Genomic DNA, 6,190 nt, shown 5'->3' with positions numbered 1-6,190 from the left:
GGGTTCGTGGAATTGAATCCTCATGCAGAGATCTTCCTCTAGATGGCTATCTCAAAGGTTAGGCACCCCTTCTGCCACCAGGTCCAAGCAGAGAGATAAGGCAATGGAGAAAATGTAGAATAATCCTGAAGAGATTATACCACTAAACAGCAAGCAGAGTGAGTTGGAGGAAGAGATGCAAGAATAAGAAATAAAGGTGGGGGGAGCAGCTTCATTGGCCAGGAAGCAGTGGAAGTTCATAGCTGAAATGAGGTGTCACTCCTTGGGACGCGTGAGTATGTCCGACATCCACTGTGGAACACGCCTTTGGTGTTTTAGGCCTCACGTCCACAACCAAGAGGTTCCTACATGAGCGTGCCATCCGTAACTTTCCATGTAGTTTAGGGCCTTTTGCACCCACTTTCCAGATGATGAAAGAGCCCAAAAGAAAGATGCAGATTCCACTCAATACTAGTGCAAGTACAAACCAGGAAGACCAGGTCGGAAACATGTACCTGTTGAAAACTTGCGTGTGTGCAGCTCAGAGGGAGCACTCCATGTGTACCCACTGTTCCTAGTTTTGGAGTGAGGGAGATCAAGCAGGTCCATAGTCCTTGTCTTGCATACTTTCCCCACCAAGGGCAGCAAGATCATCCCACTGCAAGAGTGGGATGTGTGTCTTAGAGGACACTGGCTAGATCTCGTGGTCAACATCTCCTTGCTTCTCCACAGAGAGGATTACACCTGTGATGGTTTCACCAAGTGCAGAACCCTCCTGTTGCCTTTGAACATTTCTGTGTCTTTCCTGGGATCATTCCCTCTTCTTCTTCCCCTTTCTTTGCTGGCATTACTTCGGAAGCCCTCAATGTATCCACCTAAGACTTGCCTTTGAGGGAAATCCTTAGCTACAATGAGTAGGCAGCGAGGCCCTCTTGCACACAACAAAGACTTCTGTCCCCCCCCCCCATCTTTTGGGCGACACGATAAAAAATAACCCTGTATTTATGCAAATTGCAAAGTAGCGTGTGATAATGAAAACAAAACAGTGCTGGCCTGCAGCCAAGGCATGGCATTGGCGGGGGCTCCCGACCATTTGGCTCTTGATTCTTCAGGGGGGAAGCAGCTGTAGAGAAATGAGAATGCCGAACCCCCTGCTCACATGCACACTCACAGGCGCGCTCCCTTGGTCGCCCGCATTCCGGCACCTGGCACCTCAGGGCCAGCCAGACCTGGGATCCAAAGGCGGTTCTGCTGGCTACCACCGTGAGCATCTCAGTGTCGTCCCCCACGAGCCTCCCTGCCCTCTGCTCCTGATTCCTTTTCAGGAATTTACAAACATTTTCCACAGATCAATATCTGTATTGATTATTCATTGTGAGGGGAGTCGTGTGTCTTTGGTGATCCAGCTTGCAGAGGTAGCAGCCAAAGGCTGCTGCAGGGGAGGGGGAAAATAACAGAAGGCGAGAGGGACCCAGCTCTTGCTGGCTCTGCGGCTGTCGGCAACACAGAAAGGAAGAGGAAACGAAGAGAAGCGCTTCAGAAGGAAGGCATGGATGAGGGTGCGAGAGAGGGAGCAACAGCAAGAAAAACTGCCATGAGGACTGGACAGCGGGCTCCAGGGAGGATGGTGGCTTGGAGGAAACCCCATCTTGGGTCTGCTGCTATGTACCAGGCGCGGTGGACTGACTCTGCTCTGCCAGTGGAAAGTGACTCACAGTTTTGGTATCTCCTACGTAAGAGCTTTGGGGGGATTCCTTGGCTTGCTGACAGGAGAAGAAGAAACCTGCAGCAGTGAGGTAAAACCGACCGCTTCCAACTGTCTTGCGGAGGAGATGCAGTCGCTTGGTCTGACTCGAACAGCTTGCTGCTCTCTGATGGCACGCGGAGGGAGAATAATTAAAAAGGCCAGCATCACTTACGAAGTGAGTAAACACAAAGCCATTCCAAATGTGCTCGCCAGCTAATGAGACGCTGTAATTTCTTATACTTCAAGGCAGAACAAGACATTTGATGGGGCTCAGTGGAGTGTGTGTTTGCGTGGATATGTGCTGGGGTGGGGTGGGGGTATGGGTGGAGATAAATTGACTAATTGTTGGCGATGTTTAAAAAAGGGATTACTGGGGAAAAAAGCAGTGAAATGAGGACAGGAAAACATCTTGGACCAGAGCCAAAAAAAAAAAAAAAACCCTCGAGGAAAATCAACTCTGCCGCATGGAGAGAACCCCTGGCTCTTGTCGGAGGCTCTGATCGGAATCCCCTGGTGTTCAGAGGAAGGTGGACTATTGTGCCGGCACCAGGGGCAGGACCAGGGACCCTCAGTGGGTCTGCAGGGAGGAACTGCAACATGCCACTTGCCCACTTACGCACGTCATACCTTGAGTGCAAACCCCTCCACGCCCCCAAAAATTCAACACTGAAAAAAACCCCAAACAATAAAAACCAACCTGTCCTTTCCTTTTAATTGCAGCTTCCTGCTTACTGGAAATGGCTTCAGTATATTTAAAGCAACCCCCAAATGTGTCTTCTGAGAGTAGGAGCTGCTGGTTGTGTCTCCAGGGAGCTGCTGCAATGCAACAGAAACGGGAGGTTGAGGACATTCTGTTTCCCACCGGTGGGGCTGCCAGCCACGGCTCCAGGGGATCCTCTGTGCCATTTGGACTACCATGTGGGAGCTAATGTTGGATGTCTCCTCTGTGGTCACTCAGCAGTGGTGTGGTGAGTCCAAACCCAACCAGGACTCTCTTAAGACAGTGCTCCAAACACACACGACAGAGTGGGAATTCAAGGAATAACATGAGCTGGATGGTCCTTCTTGCTGGGCGGTCCGTTTTCTGAGCTGTGTGGTTCTCTTTATGCGAGTAGATCTGGTGTTTTGTTTTGCTTTTGTGCTTTAGGATTTCTGGGGTTGGAAGGTCAATAGACAAGATGTCCTCCTGTTGCCTGGGGTTTTGAGCCCTATTCTGGACTCCCCTGTACAGTCCATGCTCCTCAGCAGGGCAACTGCTATTTCCTGCAGAAGTGAGCGGTGGAGACCCCCAGGAGGAGGAAAAGAGCTCGTTGTGGCTGACTCAGGACCTTCCACACCTTTCTTCAGCATTCGCAGAGATGTGTGTGTGAGTGTGTGTGTGTGTGTTGTGTACGTGCACACCCGTGTGCTCGGGGGAATGCACCCGTGTGCTCGGGGAAATGCATTGTGTAGAGTGTACACAAATGTATGTCTCTCTAAGAGGGAGGTAAAGACAGTGAAGACAGAGCAGACAGGAGTTCGGGGATCTCTAATTCGTGCAGAGAATGTTCAATGCTGCAAGGCAGACAGCCACCCATCCCTGGACTCTGCGGCTCAGGAGAGAGCCGGAACAGACCTGATCGGAATGTTAAACGCAAGAGATGAAATTAGCATACTAAGCAAGGACGTCAACCCCTCCCTCCTCGCAATCAGTAAATGGCCGGCTCCTCTCTATAAAGGCAGCACGGCCATGTGCACCAGCCACTTAACCATGTCCTTTGTCAGGTTCCTTTTCTGTGTGTTTGTTTTATTGTTTTTGTTTTTTAATGAAAGGCTGGAAATTCATTAATGAGGAGGGACGGAAGGGCTTCAAGGGGTTGTAATGAAAACAAACGATCCTTTTTAAACCTCATGACGGTCAAAGCTGGGGTTGGGGCTTGCTTGCTGCTCTGGGGCCGGGGAATAGGAAATTCCACAGACAACAGACCACTTGACTCGAGCCAAAGAATGCTTTGCTTGGAAATATTTCTTCTATGTGGCAAAATCCAGCCATGATCAGTATGCTTGTAATAATAAAACCCAGAAAGAACTTTATCTCCCCAGCTCTTGAGGAGAAGCATGATCTCGCAGGTCTCGTTCCATTCAGCCATAGCTTGGCGATGGTTCTTGACCTTATCAGGGAAAGAACAGCCTTCTGGAATCTTTGGCCCATTGCCTTGCCTTTTGAAGTATCACACTCTTCTTTTGGGCTATGCATTAGGCCCTCCCCAAAGGAAGTGGGTGCTTTAATTTGCATTGCTATCACACAAAGGAGGACATAAAAGCCTGGGTATAGAAGTTTAATTGTCTATGGTGTGTCCTTCTTTAGTCAGCCTATGGGGGCAACAGGGAGGAGCAGGGCTCGGAGAAAACTGGAGAGCAAGAACTACACAACTGTGCTGTCAGGCCTTCCTGGAAAAGAAGTGTTCAGCTTCCTCCAGACTAACCTCCCAATGTGACAGTAAAAGACAGAAATTGTAATGTTTCAGTAAAAATAAAAGTACCCATTTAAAAGTATTAACTAACTCAAACGCTTTCATCAAACACTCAGTGAATCAAATATGTGTTTGCAATGATAACTTTGCAACTTTTTTAAAAGTCTAAAGTACCTAGCAGTGATGTTTTTGCTTTTATTTTAATTCTCTTTAATTAGATAATAAAGATGCTAACAATTTCCTGGTATCATGGACGTGTGCTTGGTTATACCACAAGGAAAGTGCTAATTAGAAACAAAAGAAAGGCGAAGAGAATTATAATTTCAAAAAACTTTTAAATTGTGAATTGGGTGGTTTATAGAGCAGATCACCAGATTCATGTACAATTCAAACAAATTTTGCTTCATCGCCTTGGTTTCCATCTCTTCAATGTACCTTTAATGATTCCACTTCTTCTCAGCATTTGCTCTTTCTACTCCTCCTCCCTTCATAACTCATCTCAACGTTGTCCTTAGATACATGCTACATTTTTCATCTCAAATGGATGACTGGTTATTCTAAGGTATTCATAATTTACTAGTTAACTGTCCCCCTTACAGACCTGTCTATTGTTTGGCTGAAAATTGAGCCAACAGAGTGAGTTCATTTTCAGCCCTGAAGGGTGACCAAAGGTTGTGCCCTCAGGGGATCCACCAATCTCTATCTGACCAGTAAGCCCGGTATCTTTAACGACTGAGTTATGTCCCACATTGTCCTCTCACTCCATCCAGGGCCTTCTAAATGTCATTTATTTCAGAGCAGCTGGTAGGAGCACCAGGCACCATCTAGCTCCTCTGGTGGTGGAGACTGATGATTGAATTGGGAACCATAAATCTTACTCTCTAGAATGTAGGTGTATGAATGATCTCCTTGCTCTGTGACCACCAGCAACTTGTCAAGTATGATGTAATTTCATCTTTACCTCAGGTAGTGCTCTCCACTTAGATTGTCTCTAAAGACCATACCTGGGAAGATTAGATATCCAGAAATAAATGTCTTTGCATATTCTGTGTTAGTACTGAAAACTGCTGTTTTAAATAACATTTTATTAAAGAGTTTCTTCTTATCCATCTGTAGAATTTTACATCTCAAATGGGTGAAAATGGAGGGAAGGAAGCAGGAAAGTAGGGATTGGGGGGAGAGAGAGAGAGAGAGAGAGAGAGAGAGAGAGAGAGAGAGAGAGAGAGAATGCTTACATAGTTTGGAAACAAGTTCTCCCATGATGTATGTACACGGATGGGCTTTTGGCACATCTATTATCTTGTTTAATTCTCACAGGTACTCATATAGACAGGTAGTATTTTGCTTATTTCTTGGTTGAGGATACTCTGGCTCACAAAGGTGGCTAGCTTGCCTGAGGTAAGAGGTCTTCAGAATGTTAATCTAATGACCTTTTTCCATTAGTATTCTGCATAGGTCCTCATCTGTAATATCCTCTTCAGAGCCTGCCTCTATTCTTAACTTTCTCTTATTCTCCCACCTAACCCTAAGATTTTCAGTTTGTGGCTCTGGGTAATTTGTAGTCATGTGTAATTTGAAAATGCTCCCTGTATCCTTCCAGCAATTATGAACCACTGCTCGGTACCAACTAGAAATGGCAGAAACTGCCTTTGAACCTTCGATTCCACTGTTTGCCCCCACTGCCTTCCTTCCCTTGAAAGTCAAGTTTACCTACGGGCTGGCCTACATTTGCACTTTCTTACTTACTCCCCCCTTTTGCTTCTCTAACCAAGGCAATATGCATTCATCCTTACATTCCCATTAAAAGTGCTCCAGGTCCTTAATGATCAATTAAATTGTGCTTTCCTTCTCTGCATCACTGGATTGCATTAACCACTCTGTCCTCCATGAAACCCGTCTCTCTCTCAGATCTGACATCATTCTACCCTTCATTTCTAGCTGCTTCATCTAAGGCTTTGTCTCATACAAGTCTTTTCATTTTGATTGCCTACATTTTCGTATTCCTAATAGC

The 6,190-nt window shown here is 46.4% G+C and overlaps 1 long non-coding RNA gene across 1 annotated transcript in view; it reads left to right on the top strand.

The window, feature by feature from the left end:
- The first annotated feature begins 1,629 nt into the window (after positions 1–1,629).
- Positions 1,630–6,190, top strand: part of LOC142432158 (uncharacterized) — a 29,614-nt gene continuing 25,053 nt past the window's right edge. The window contains exons 1-2 of the long non-coding RNA XR_012780869.1: positions 1,630–1,901; positions 2,447–2,694. This is a non-coding gene — a long non-coding RNA (uncharacterized LOC142432158). The remainder of the gene's footprint in view (positions 1,902–2,446; positions 2,695–6,190) is intronic.

The sequence above is a fragment of the Tenrec ecaudatus genome, chromosome 18 (genome assembly GCF_050624435.1).
Source record: "Tenrec ecaudatus isolate mTenEca1 chromosome 18, mTenEca1.hap1, whole genome shotgun sequence".
Taxonomy (NCBI): Eukaryota; Metazoa; Chordata; class Mammalia; order Afrosoricida; family Tenrecidae; genus Tenrec; species Tenrec ecaudatus.
The sequence above is the reverse complement of the archived record's forward strand: the minus strand, read 5'-3'. Positions and strand labels throughout refer to the sequence as shown.